Source organism: Rattus rattus, chromosome 4, assembly GCF_011064425.1.
Source record: "Rattus rattus isolate New Zealand chromosome 4, Rrattus_CSIRO_v1, whole genome shotgun sequence".
Classification (NCBI taxonomy): Eukaryota; Metazoa; Chordata; class Mammalia; order Rodentia; family Muridae; genus Rattus; species Rattus rattus.
This window is the reverse complement of record NC_046157.1, coordinates 90,780,791-90,795,123: the sequence shown is the minus strand read 5'-3', so window position 1 is coordinate 90,795,123 and position 14,333 is coordinate 90,780,791. Positions and strand designations below refer to the sequence as shown.

At 40.0% G+C, this 14,333-nt stretch overlaps 1 long non-coding RNA gene across 1 annotated transcript in view; it reads right to left on the bottom strand.

Annotated features, from left to right (window-relative positions):
• LOC116899228 overlaps nt 1-14,080 on the bottom strand; it is a 53,367-nt gene extending 39,287 nt beyond the window's left edge. Inside the window, exon 1 of the long non-coding RNA XR_004387698.1 lies at nt 13,754-14,080. This is a non-coding gene — a long non-coding RNA (uncharacterized LOC116899228). The remainder of the gene's footprint in view (nt 1-13,753) is intronic.
• Nucleotides 14,081-14,333: the final 253 nt, after the last annotated feature.

Genomic DNA, 14,333 nt, shown 5'->3' with positions numbered 1-14,333 from the left:
AGACTGATTGAAGCATGCTGGCAGGAACCGGATATAGATATCTCCTGAGAGACACAGCCAGAGCATGTCAAAAACAGAAGTGAATGCTAGCAGCAAACCATTGAACTAAGAACTGGACCCCTGTTGGAAGAATTAGAAAAAGTACTGGAAAAGCTGAAGGGGCTTGCAACACCACAAAACAACAATCCCAGCCAAGCAGAGCTCCCAGGGACTAAACCACCATCCAAAGACTACACATGGACTGACCCATGGCTCCAACTGCATATGTAGCAGAGGATGGCCTTGTTGGGCACCAATGGAAGGAGAGGCCCTGGGTCCTACCAAGGTTGGGTCCCCAGTGTAGAGGAATATTAGGAGGAGAGTCAGGGATGGGGGTTGGATGGGTAAGGGAAAACCCTTATAGTAGAAAGAGAAGGGGAGGAATAGGGGGCTTATATCTGGGAAACCGGGAAAGGTAATAACATTTGAAATATAAATAAAAAAAATCCAATCAAAGGAAAAATAGAAATGTAAATCAATAAAATAACCAATAAAAAAAACTGAAGTAAAAAAATTTTTAAAAAAAAGTAGGGTTCGCAATACAAGGTAAACCCAGCAAAGCAGTGATTTCCATTTTCTCTGATTCAGTTTCTGCCTCAAGATTCCTGCCTTGCATCCCTTCCCTTCCCTGACTTCTTTTATGAGGAACTGTGATCAAGAGCAAGGGAGCAGAAATAAACACTTTACATCCCCTCCCCCAGAAAATGAAAACAAGATTCTGCTTGTTTCTAGCCCCATCATAGTCATTTTTTTTTAAAGAATATCAAATTAGCCAAGAAGGCATATGCAACTTGAAAACAAAATAGTGTTTTCCCTGTTCTTTACTTTCAAGTCACATTATTTAATTGTTATGAATTTCCAAATAACATAGAGGAAAGGTATGAAAAATTAAGGCATAGACTTAAAAGCCTGACAGTGGGAGGCACTTAGATTAAATGAGTAACTTAAGTCATAAAAAAAAAGAAGCCATGCTCTTCCACTGTCTGGGCTGTTACATAGCTGTTCTCCAACATGGAAGTCCACACTCCCAAACTCATCTTTCTCTACCAATTTCAAACAGCATTCAGTCAACCTGAGACTGGAAATAATCTCAACTGACCCTTGCTCTCCAATTCCATCCTGCATGCTACAAACCAGAAGCTCTAGCAAGCAACCTTCCTCACATTTCACAAACCTGCTTGAAATGTGTTTAGCCGTGTGCCCTTGTTAATAACTGCCCATGTTCCGTTCGAGTCCCTCTGCCTATTTACCCACTCTGAGCGCTCTATCAAAGCATGGCTCATTTCCTTCTACCCAGCTAAAGAACACTCACAAACTACAAACCTGACTACACTTTGCTCACTTGAATTTTGACAAAACCACATACACATCTCTTATCATACATGCCATAAAAAACTAAAATAATTTTTAAAGTGTATTTCTTTCTTCCAACAGACTTTGAGTGTCACCAAACCAAGGGTTAATTTTCATCTTTATATTTTATATTTATGTTTTATATGAACTGCGTATATACCTAGTTTTAGATAATTATTTCTTTTTATCGCTTAAAATTAAAAAGCAAAACAGACTTCTGCCTCCAAATGCCTCCCCCCCTCTACTCTAGGGCTGACACCACACTACATTCTACACTACTCTAGACTGATACCCACAGTACCTCCCTGGGTCACTTTCCACACTTCTGTTAAGGTAGGGAGCCCCAACTTGGAGCAGCAACCCCACCTGCCTTCACAGAGTCCTTGCTTCTCTCGATGGGAAACCTACACTCCTCTCCACCTGCAGTGCAGCCACCCCAACAAGCACCCACATCCCAGTCAAGACCCATACCCCAGCCTAGTGAAGTCGCCAGGTCCTTCCCTCCTTGCAGCCTCCTCGATTCTGAGTATAGAGTCCAGCACCCGAGCCTAGTTTGGCTGGCCATACCCACATCATCCACCTCCAGGCTTAGAGCAGGAAGCAACTGCATGCACTAGTGCAGGCCCCTGTGCCCTCTCACTATCCATATCATATCCGATTTTCAGGCCCAACCTGACTCATATAACCTGTACTCTGGCCCATTCTATCACGTCCATATCAGACACAAAACCAACAGAAAAGAAATCCACATGTAAAATCATCAGAAAAACACAAATAACATGAAAGACCAAGACAGTGTCACCACCTCCCCTAAAAACCCACAAGTCCTACATCTCCATCTCCAGTGACAACAGATGAACCCCACACCACAGAACTTAAAACACATGCATACACCTAACCAGTTTGAATCTACATAAAGAAACAATGAACTAAAAGAGAATAAACTTTAAGAAAACAAATGCCTAAGTAATGAAGTGATGGAGACAATCAAGGATTTGAAAACAGAATTCAATAAAGAGATAATAATATTGAAGAGAACTCATGATAAAATGAAAGAAGAATAACTCGACATTCCAGTTAGAAAATTCAAGGTCTCACAAGTAGAATGGGGCAAGTAGACAAGAGAACATTACACAGAACTTGAAGACAAAGTTGAAGAGGAACTAAAGCATATACATAAAGAATACACACGCACACACACACACACACACACACACACACACACATCACATCACATACACATTAACACAGGAGAGAAACAAGCAGAAACTGTAAAACATAAAAACATCAAATCTTCTAATTATAAGCATATTTGAAGACTTCCATGTCAACGGCTAGACCAGATCTTCAAAAAAATTATACAAGAAAATGTCCCCAAATTAGAGCAAAGTACCCACATGGATACAAAAAGCTCACATTGTATACCAAATAGACAAGACCAGAAAATAAACTCCCCATAGCATATGATATTTAAAATAGAAAATATACAGAGTAAAGAAAAAGTTTTAAAGGTTGCAAAAGAAAATTAAATAGTCAAATAAAATGAAAAATCCACTAGAATAATCATTAATTTCTCAGGTATAAACTTGGATAGTCAGAAGAGCCTAGGGTCAACTTCTAAAAGACCATGAATGCCAGCTTGGACTACCATACCCATCAAAACACAAATGAAACTATAATAACCAAAACACAAAATATGTCTAGGAACACAAATAACAACAAAAAACAATAACAAAAAGATGGTAATCAACATCTTTCCAAAAGAACTAAATGTTAATGGCCTCAATTATCCAATCAAAGGATATAGTCTGGCTGAATAAATTAAAAAACAAAATCGATCTATCTGTTCTGTACAAGAAACTCAGCTTTAAAGATAGGCACCATCTTAAAGTGAAAAGATAGAACAAGCTCCTCGATCAAACACGATCAGGGAACAAACAGGCAGTGACATCCTACTGTCTATCAAACTAAAGACGTCACAGTAGAATGAATCAAAAGGGGTCAAGAATGGCACTTCATTCTAATCAAAGGAACAGTTAACCAAGAAGACATTGTAATATTAGCCATATATACGCCGAACTCCAATGCACCCAATTCTATAAGCACCTTAGTACTACAATTAAAGACACAGGTAAACATCAACCTTTAACACTAGGTGGTCTCAATACCCAATTTCTCCAACAGATAGGCCGTCTGGACAAAAAGTACACAAGAGAAAGCACAGATATACGCCAAGCACACTGAACAAATATCTAAAGGATATTCACCTAAACACCAGAAAACCTATGCTCTACTCAGCAGCCCACGGAAATTTCACAAAAATACACCATATCCAAGGATACAAAACAAATTTCAAGAAATTAAAAAAAAAAAAACAGAAATAAGTTATATGTATCAAATCTGACCATTATGCAAATGAAACTTGACAGAGCAAACAAATCTATAAGTAAGAACAAAACAAACATGGAGATTAAACAATTAGTCAATGAACAGTGAGTAGGTCAAAAACAAAAAGAAAAGCCAAAACCTGCTTCATTGAGAAGTTAAACAAGAGCAACAGACCCTTGGCCCAATTAACCAAAAGAAAGACACAAGAGAATCAAAAATAAATAGGGAAACATTACAGCAGACACCAAAAAAAAAATTAGAATATTAGAAAGGAATACTTTTAAAATGTGTACTCCATTAAATAGTAATAGAAAGCCTTCTAGAAAAAAAAAATACACAATACTAAGGGTCAAACAGGTTCACAGCAGAACTCTACTAGATTTTCAAAGAAAATCTACAATCTTTTTTTCAAATTGCTTAAAAAATATACACAGAAGGATCACTTTGAAACCTATAATGCCAGTAGTCACCTGTGTTGATTAAGTTTTATGCCAACCTGACACAGGCTGGAGTCAGTCACAAAAAGGGACTCCTGAGAAAATGCCTCCATAAGATTTGCCTGAAGGCAAGTCTACAGGGCACTGTCTTGATTGACCAATGATGTCAAAGAGGCCAACCCACTGTGGGCTGTCCCATCTCTGGACAGGTGGTCCTGGGTGTATAAGAAAGCAAGATGAGCAAACAATGAGGAGGAAGACAGCATTTCCTTAAAGCTTCTACTGAGGTCCCTACCTCCAGAGTCCTACTCTGCTTTCCCTCAGTGGCAGATTGTGACCTGAGACTTGAGCTGAAATAAATGCTATCCTTCTGAAGATATAGTCCTACTCATGGTATTACATCAACACAATAGGAACCCTAACTTAGATAATACAAAGACCTGATAAAGACTCAACAAAAAAGAAAAGTATAGGTGAACATCTCTGATGAATACAGATTCAAAATACCTCAATAAATATGTTCAAACCTAATACAAGCATATACCAAAATGATTGTCCATGATGACCATGTTGGTTTTTCCCCAGGGATGCAAAGATATTAAAACAAACAAATTAATAAATGCAATAAACTATATAAATGTACTTACAGACAAAACTCACATAATAATCTTAATAGATACAGAAAAGGTCCTTCAGAAACCCCAACAAGTCTTCATGATAAAAGTTCTAGAAATTTCAGGACTGAAGGGCATGTATCTCAAAATAATGATGCTGTACATGAGAAACCCACAAACAATATCATCCCAACACAGAAAAACTTGAATCAATCCATAACAATCAGGACAGGACTGCCCACCATTCCTACTCCTTTTCAATGTAGTGCTCAAAGCACTAGTTGAAGCAGTAAGGCAAGAGGACATTAAATGGTTACAAACAACAAAAGAAGTCAAACTATGTGCAGATGATATGGTAATACACATAAAAGAAACCAAATTCCAGCAGAAAACTGAAATGTTTAACAATTTAGCAAAGTGGCAGGATACAAAATCAAGTTAAAAAGTCAGAGGCCTTTCTATAGGCCAACAATAAGCATGATAGACAAACTCCTGTTCACAGTAGCCTCAAAGAACAGAAAGTTATCTAGAATACATAGAACCAAGAAGTGAAAGGACTCTACAATTAAAACTTCAAGTCTGTAAAGGAAGAAATTGAGCAGGAGTCTAGAAAACACAATAACATCCCATACTCACTGGTAACAATACTGTGAAAATGACAATTCCATCAAAAGCAATTTACATATTCAATGCAATCCAAATCAAAATCCCTATCTCATTATTCACAAAAATTTTTAAAAAAACCTCCTAAAATGCATATGGAAAAGACCCCAGATAAGCAAAGTAATCCTGATAAAAATGAGCATAGCAGCAGGGATTACCAGTGCAGACTGTAAGATGTATTATAGAGCTACATTAATAAAAGCACATGGTACCTAGCACGAAGACAGACTGACAGAGGAAACAGAAAATCTGACTACACATAACTACAATCATGTAATATGTAATGATGACTCCAAAAACAAACACTGGAGAAAAGAAAGCATCTTCACCAAGTGGTGCTTGGAAACCTGGATATGCATGTGTAGAAGGATGCTTAGACCCATCCATCTCCACCACACGGCACTAACAGTAACTCTGAGTCCATCGAAGACCAACTGAAACCTGAGAGGCTGTGACTACTAGAAGGAAATACAGGCAGCAGCTATAAATCTGCAGGGAAGAGCTTTCTGAACAGGGCTCCATTTGCCCAGGAATTAAGGGCAACAATTGACAGGTGAAACCTCATAAAACTAAAGAGCATCTGAACAGCTAAGGAAACATTCAAGCAAGTAGAAGTAGAGGAAGGAAAGGGGGAAATTCTTGCCAGCTATATATTCAGCAAAGGATTAATATCCAGAATATAAAGAATCAAAAAAGCAGAGAGTCAAACAAATAGCCCATTCAAGAAACAGGCTATGGATCTGAAAAGAAAGTTTTCAAAGGAAGAAATAAAAGTGGCTAAGAAATATCTCAAAAAAAATTTTTCATCATCCTTATCAACTAGAAAAATGCTAGTCATAACAACTTTGAGATTTCCTCTTCCACAATCAAAATGATTAAGATCAGCAAAACAACCAACAACAAAAGCTGAAAAGATTGCAGCCAATGGGGAGCCCTCGGTCATTGTTGAAAGGATTGAAAACCGCTGCAATCACTCAGAAAACCTGTGAGGAGAGCTCTCAACATGTTGATAATAAATCTTCCCTAAGACCAGCTCCACCACTTCATGGCATCTGCCCAAAGCACGCAGCATCCTGCCCAGACCCTTGCTCAGCCATGTTCACTGCCGCTCCACTGGGTTACTAGTCCGCTGTGAAGAAACGGACATCGTGACATTTTCAGGAAAATTGTACCAGAAATTATACTGATGTAACCCAGCCCGGAAAGACAGATGCAACACGTCCTCTCTCATCTGCAGCTCCTAGGCCCATGTCTTCAGACCTAAGCACAGCTCTTGCTCCTCACCAAAGAAACAGCTCTTTGTAGCGATAGACAGACCACCACAGAAAACCACAACTGGTCAAACTGCAGAGATAAATGGTGGGCTGCTAAACACAACTCTTGTACCCATGATATCTCAACATCATAAGACCTTAAATAAGACCTGAACAAGGACACTACCAGTAAATATATCATCATGGAAGGGAGAAATTCCACAGGGCCCCAACCCTAAACAAAATACTACAAGCAACTAAGGAACACTGAGAGCAGGAGAAATAATCTTCACCAGAGAAAAGTACTCAAATTCATTAACAAATACAAATAACTATCTTAAGTATCACAAGTAACACAAGAAAGTGAGCAAGTTAAGCGCTCTCTCTCTCTCTCTCTCTCTCTCTCTCTCTCTCTGTGTGTGTGTGTGTGTGTGTGTGTGTGTGTGTGTGTGTGTGTGTGTGTGTGTGTGTGTAAGCAGTAGCAAAGTCAGAGAAGCCATCAATTTGAAAGGCAGGAGGACGAAGCAGGAGTGATATGGACAAGGGGAAGGTTGGAGGGATGAAAGGAAGGGAGAGGAATGATGTGGTTTCAGTTTGAAAATCTGTAACAAATGAGTACCCCAAATTCTCATTAGCAATTAGCAATATTGACGAATACTACACATAGGCAACAAAATTGCTGAGCTGGTCAACAAACTTCAAGCCATTCCCCACACCTAGCCTGTCCTTCTCAGTATCACAGGCAGTTACTTTTCTCTAGCACCCTTGACCATGGCAAAAACATGTCCAGTGGAGAGGCAGCACTACAAGATAGCTAGAAGCCATTATTTCTCCTCCTCTTTCCCATCCTGTGGCATCCCTGGCTGACAGTCTCTTCCTTAAATCCAGGTCCTTTCAGACTATTCAGTCTTCTGATGCACTAGCTTCTACCATACAACCCACTGTGATGGTTCATCTAAATGTCAACCTAGAATCACCTAGGAAGACAATTTGAATAGGAATTTTCTAGATCAGTTAGGCTTGTGGGCGTGCCTACAGGATGTGGTCTTGTTAACAGAACCAGCCTATTGTGGGTGGCATATTCCATCCACTGCACCCTGAACTGTGTAAGAGTAAAGAAATGTAGCTGAGTATCAACATAAGAAATCAGGCAGATGAGTACATTCACCTCTCTCTACTCTTGACTGTGGTGTGCTATTTTGATGTTTTATCACAGCAACAAAATGAAACTAGAGCACCCAACGTGCTTTGTTCCTTCCCAAAGCCGTATCTTCTGCATTTGGATAATGCTACCTGCTCTCACAGCCGCTGCAGACCTAATGAATATGTGGACACTTCCTTCTATGGCAAATATCTCAGCTGCTCATAGACCCCTGGTTTGGTTCCTGACCAATTCCATTATCAGTGAAATTAGTTCTTGGATTAACTTTCCTCTGTTGAATAACCTCGTAAGGTTACTATTTTCTAGAAAAATGAATTATCAGCTTGGCAGAGTGCCCCAAGCCTGTAATGTCAGCACTTGGAAAACTGAGAAGTGAGGAGAGACACAGTATAAGGCCAGCCAGGGTTACATAGTGAGTACCAGGCAAATCAAAGCTACATAGAATCCTAGCTCTGGAAAACAAACAACAAAAAAGAATGTACTGACTACATTTCAGCATAGCAAAGTATTAAAAACTTTAAAGAGAAGATAGCTTATTATACAAAAACATTATTCTGAACACAGATACAGAGAAAATCATTCCTTAGATTCTTAAAAGTAAAAATAAAAAAATTTAACATTTTATTCATAGCAAATTATTTCTCATTGGGATGATGTCTTTACTCAGCTGCAATATTTGCCTGAAATAAATCAATCACGTACAATAAAATGTCACTTTTTTGAGACTTACTTAGTAGAGGGGAAATTGGAAAGATTATGGGATTTGGAGTCACTGCAGGCCAAGACATCTGTTCAGAGGAAAGAACTGTTAAGGACCTCCTGTCACTGACTTATCATTCAAATCCATAAAACTGAGGACTTTTTTTTAAAACTCTGTAAAGATAAATCAAACCAGACTATTCAGTTAAGCTATCTGTTTATCCAAACATACTTCAACACATTTGCTTAAGATTATAAAATAGCAAAGTAAAAAAGAATCACCTCAAACATATGGAATGTAAGCATAATCCATAAGTGGTTCAAAAGCTAACAACAGATTATTACATTAAAGACTTCTCAATTCTTTTTTCATTAATTATTACCAAGAAAAAAAATCCCAGTAGAAGACTGGTAAAATAATTCACTCTCTGTCCAAACTGGAGTTCAGAAAACAGGGCAGTTCCACAGTAAAAACATTTTTTTTTTTTTTTTTTTAGTAAATAAATAGCATTTCTTAATCTCTGAATGCATGGTCTTGATCTCATCAAAACAGTATTTTAACATCCCATAAATGCACAAATTAAAATTAACGATCAATTTAAGATTGCAGACACTGAACAAATGAGAAATGCAAAGGAGGTGAAGAGACCTGACATTATTTAGAAGTGTCTGCTGAGAACAAAACTCCAGACATTTATATAAAACCACTATCTCATTTCAAACTGTATGAGATGATTTCGGGAAAAGGTACACAAAGTTTTCTAAGCTGACTCACCAACAAACAGAAGTAGAATCTCAGCTCAGTATTGTCTGGGTCTAGATTATAATCCTATTAACAATCCTCCCTTCTTTCCTCTAGAATCAGATGCCCTATGGGTAATATCAAAGTACAACTAAAAATAAAACAAGTTTTTTTTTTAACAGAAACAACTTGCGCCTTTATCTTTCAAGAATCTTTAATATCGAGCTTTCAAATAACTAACATAAATAATTCTAGTTTAAATCCCAGCTTTACTGAGTCTATGTTCAGGTTCTATAAGTAAACAGACTATAAGATTCCTAAATGATTCCCAATTACTATATATGTCTTACTGACAAACTGTCAAAAATGAGATCAACATCTCCAAATCCAGCATCCTACCTACTTCTCTCGTGGGTTATGCTGACAGACTAGTCTTGCTAGCTCGTCCTAGTCAACCATTCTTTTAATGGGCTTGTATCTGAAAACAAGATGAAATGCTCCTTGTCTACTATCCTCCGTCAAAATCTTGACATCTGCTTTCTAGTAGATACATGGGTACCAGTATTTTCCACATCACTTCTTTTCAAATAACAACAAATCACACACACACACACACACACACACACACCCTCCCTCTTTAAGGAATAAATGGTATATTCAACCATGTACCCATTACATAGCTAAAATGAAAATTCCATAATAACCACATTTGTATTGACTATACATAATGCACTGGCTTTTTCCTACTTTTTTTAATGGCAGTAGCAGGCCACAAACTGGTCTCAGAAACACTAACCTACCATTAGAAGACCATTACTCTAACACCACTAAGGAGGCACTGATACAACTTGAGTGCTTTTCCTTCTTCCTCACCAAAGTGGGGTAGAAAAAGACAAGAGAGCAAGAAAGATAAAGTTCTTCTCTAGCATATCAGAAGGGTTAGTTCATCAGCTCTCCCAACACAAAGACCTATAACTAATTACGTTAACCATTTTAATTGTTAGACCACCATTTTCAGACTTTAGACATCTCAAACAAACTGTACCAACTGAATAATTTCCAATGTTTAATTAGGATAGTCTGCAATCATTTACAAATGAAGTGAAAGAACAATGAATTCAGTGACACAAGGCTCAACAAATTATGAAATTCTGCAATGTCTAATCACAAAACTTCCTGCTTTCTCATGCACACAGACTAACACATGGAAACTGCAGATTCTTTCCATCTAACCACAAAGGTTCGATTACAACAGTATCCTCGATAATTTGTAGATTTTTTTATCCCACCACCTTCAGACGCTGCATTTTTTTTTTTTTTTTTTTTTTTTTTTATGAGACAGGGTTTCACTGTGTAGTCGAGTGGCCTGGAACTCAGAATGTAGACCAGGCTGGCCTCTATCTCACAGAGATTTATCTCTGCCTCCCAAGTGCTAGGGTTAAAAGCAACCACCATCTGCCTGGCAAGAGGCTACAATCAAACAATATAAAAGTAATTAAATATTGCAATGACTTCTAAAACCGATTAAACTGATTTTATAATGGATTATTACTCAATACAAAAAGTACTACAACGTTTCAAATAAAAGTTATACCTCTAAGATAACCTGTATTTTAAAACCATGGATAAGAGACTAGTTTTTCCATTAAAGATTAAAGCTCTAGTACATTAATATTGGTATGTGTCAAAAATAGGGTGTTTCCTCAGCAGAATACCATAAAAAATAGCATAGGAATACTTATGTCATTATTCTACATAACCAGTCATGACTAATTAGAAGACTCTATTTCTGACACAGTATAATTTTAATAGCTTTTGTTTAGCCTAAATACATTAATCATATTACAGAATGTAACTTCACACCCCCCAAATGAAATAGTATTGGTTTTACAAATAAGTTAAACTAAAACTATGAAGAGATACATGAAAAAGAATGCTACAAACAATAATAATTTCTCAAGTTTCAGCCCACAGCATAGCATACTGCCATTCTAGTGATCTCTCCATAGGGAAAGAACTACCTTGATTGACAATAAAGCACCACTCTTCAGACTGACACAGAGAAAGACACAATAAGAGAGGTCAGGGAAGGTGATATATTCATTTGCAATAAAACATATACTATTCAACTTAAAATATAATCCTTTATTCATGGGTTGGCCTTCCTACTTTTTCAGTGTTCAAGTATGTTAATGACCAATGGCTAGTTTTTATTGCCCTTACTAGTCAAATAGAGAGCCAGGAATTTAAGATTTAAATCTAAATATTAAGATCACAAGTATAAATGACAAATACAAAGAAATTGTATCAAAACCAGGCATTGGGATAAAAGGGTAGGAAAAAGCCTATAGTATGAAATATGTATGAGGGCTGAAGGCAGAGCAGAGGCAGGCCAGGAAGGCCTTCCAAGTCAAAGCAAAGGAGACATTTTACGTTTAGCGGTGACACAAAAAATGTAGAGAGACTGGGACAGCCAACTGTGCAAAGAAGTGCAAGGGAAATCCAACTTTACAGGTGTGTCATACTCACCTCTCTCAGAGAAGAGCAGCACTGAGGCTTTCATTTTAGAACGCAGGAAATAAAAAAAGGAACAAGATTTTATTCCATAAAGCTCTTTAACCTGTACAAGGACTCTACATTCAATTCCTTGTACCATAGAAGTAAAGGGACCCTTTTACCACTTTTATATATGTAAAGTATGAGGTTTGTTAAACTCTTTCACTTACATTATAAAAATTACATGAAGGGGAAAAAACTGAATCCAGTTAGGACACCGTCATGTGGCTCTCAACTGATTTAAACAATATACTTCAAATATCAAGAACACACTTCCCAACTGAGGCTACACTTGAAGACATTAGACACAATGCTTTTGCCGATAAAAGAAACTTTGATCCAGCATTACATTTGGACCCAAGATTCCAAGCCTATGCCTTCATTAAAAAGTCAACGAACTGGGGAGCAAGTCTTTCAAGAAGTACACCAAATTATTATAACAAAAAACAAAACAAAAATTAGACCAAAGCTCCAGACAGCATACAGAACACGAAATTTGTACTTCTTTTCCTTCTCCTGGAATCCAGCGTTGGCTCAAGCTAAGTCCCCCAGCAAACTTTTTTTTAGTGCATTCTGTCACTGAACCTTCCTATACCAGGCCATCTCTTCATTCGAAGAAAGTATTACAATGGAGATATATATATATATATATTTTTTTTTTCTCCACACAAACGATATCTAAATCTTTTGTACTGAACAAGGTCTTGTCCAGCACCAGGTGAGAAGTGCAGAATAACAAGTTGTATCAGCTATCACATCTGCTGAATTAGTATCCCATTTTAACAAGAACCTCGGAGACTCAGGTTTAATCAGTGCTTTCTATCAGACTGCTGCAGTCCTAGAACAGGACAGAACCAAAGACACATAACGTAAAAGTGAATTTCTTCGCCACTCGATTCAAAGATTTTTCAATAGTGCTTACGCGCAATGCACCCTGTGCAACAGCACTTATAAGAGTTGGTTTACGGACTACATTCTGATGTAATACATGTACAAAAGCCCTGATATTTCAGCTCAACCCACCTCAAGCGATTTAGCATGTAACCTGCATGTTAAGGTTTTAGGAGTCAGTCCAGTTCAGAATTGAGAAATGAGACTGTGCAGAAAGTGATGTTTGTTGGTGTGGGTGGAGGGTGAGGGGTTATTAAAGATGTAACTTTCAAAAGCTGTTAGTATTCTCAAGCGCTAAATTAGTAACTAATACTGAAACTCTATTAGTAACTAGTATTGACCAAACTCTAGGTCCTGTCTGTATAGAGTGTATTGGAAAGACAGTACATCTCCAGGAAAACGGAGGGGACAGGGGCAGGCAACTCTCCCGGTAGTTTTCCTCGGGTCCTGACAGGCCTCGAACGCACAGGTGCTGGTGTGAATAACTAGCACTAAGGCAAATGAAGGCAGGAGAGGGTTTCTCTCCTCCGAGGCTGCTGGACTGAGGGCTCCAGCCGCCTGACTTCCGGCCTGTGAAGGAAACGTGCTGCCCAGGGCTGAAATAAACAGGGAACCGGCCAAGGAGGAAGTAGGGATGGCTGAGGCGCCGAGCTCGCCCGGACCTCCAGAGGAGTTGGGGACCGGACGGAGACGAGCGGGCTGAGGGGCCGCCTTGCCCGTGTACGCGCTCGCTCGCCTGCCCGCCCGCCCTCCGGCCCCCAGCGGACGGAGCCCCCGCCCGCCTCCCTTCCCAGCCCGCGCGCAATCCGCGGCCGGCTCGGGCCTTCCCTGGTGGCGGGACGGGCCCAGCGAGGCTGAGGAGAGGCCGGAGAGGGAACGACGGGTGTGCGGCTGGCCGGGGAGGCTGACGGGGGAGGCGAGGCGCTTTTTCACCGTTAGTATCGTTATGTTTTTACCTGTAGCGCAGCAGGGCTCCCCAGCTCCTACTCCCTGAATCATCCTCCTCCCCTCCTTTCTCTCTCTCTTTCTGTCTCTCCTTTCTCTCTCTCTCTCTCTCTTTCGCTCGCTCTCTCTCTCCCCGTCAGTCTGCCGGGCTCTCGTGGAACACGCGGGGCCTGGCCCGACCAGCAAGAGAATGGGGCGGGAGGTGGCGGCGGTGACCAGCGGCCACGTGACCACGCTCCCGCCGTAACGGCGTCCGCCTCCTGCCGCGCGCCCTCCCAGCGCTCCACCTCTAGTAACCCCACGCGCCCGAGGACCCCAGCGCAGGCGCGCGGCCGGGCTGGGACGAGCCGGCGGGTGACCCGCGGGTGACCGGCGCGCTGGGAGCCTGGTGTCTGGGGTAGGTCGGGGTGAGGAGGTAAGAGGGGACGCCCGAGAGCTAAGGCTCTGCCTGGGCCATACTAGTGCGCATGCGCGCGGGGCCTCCACACAGGGCTAGACTAGATTGTAAGAGCGGGCCCTGTGCTGCAACCCCAGGACCCCACTTGCCACCAGCTTCTCAGGGTGGAATTGGCTGCAAGGAGAAAAGTCACC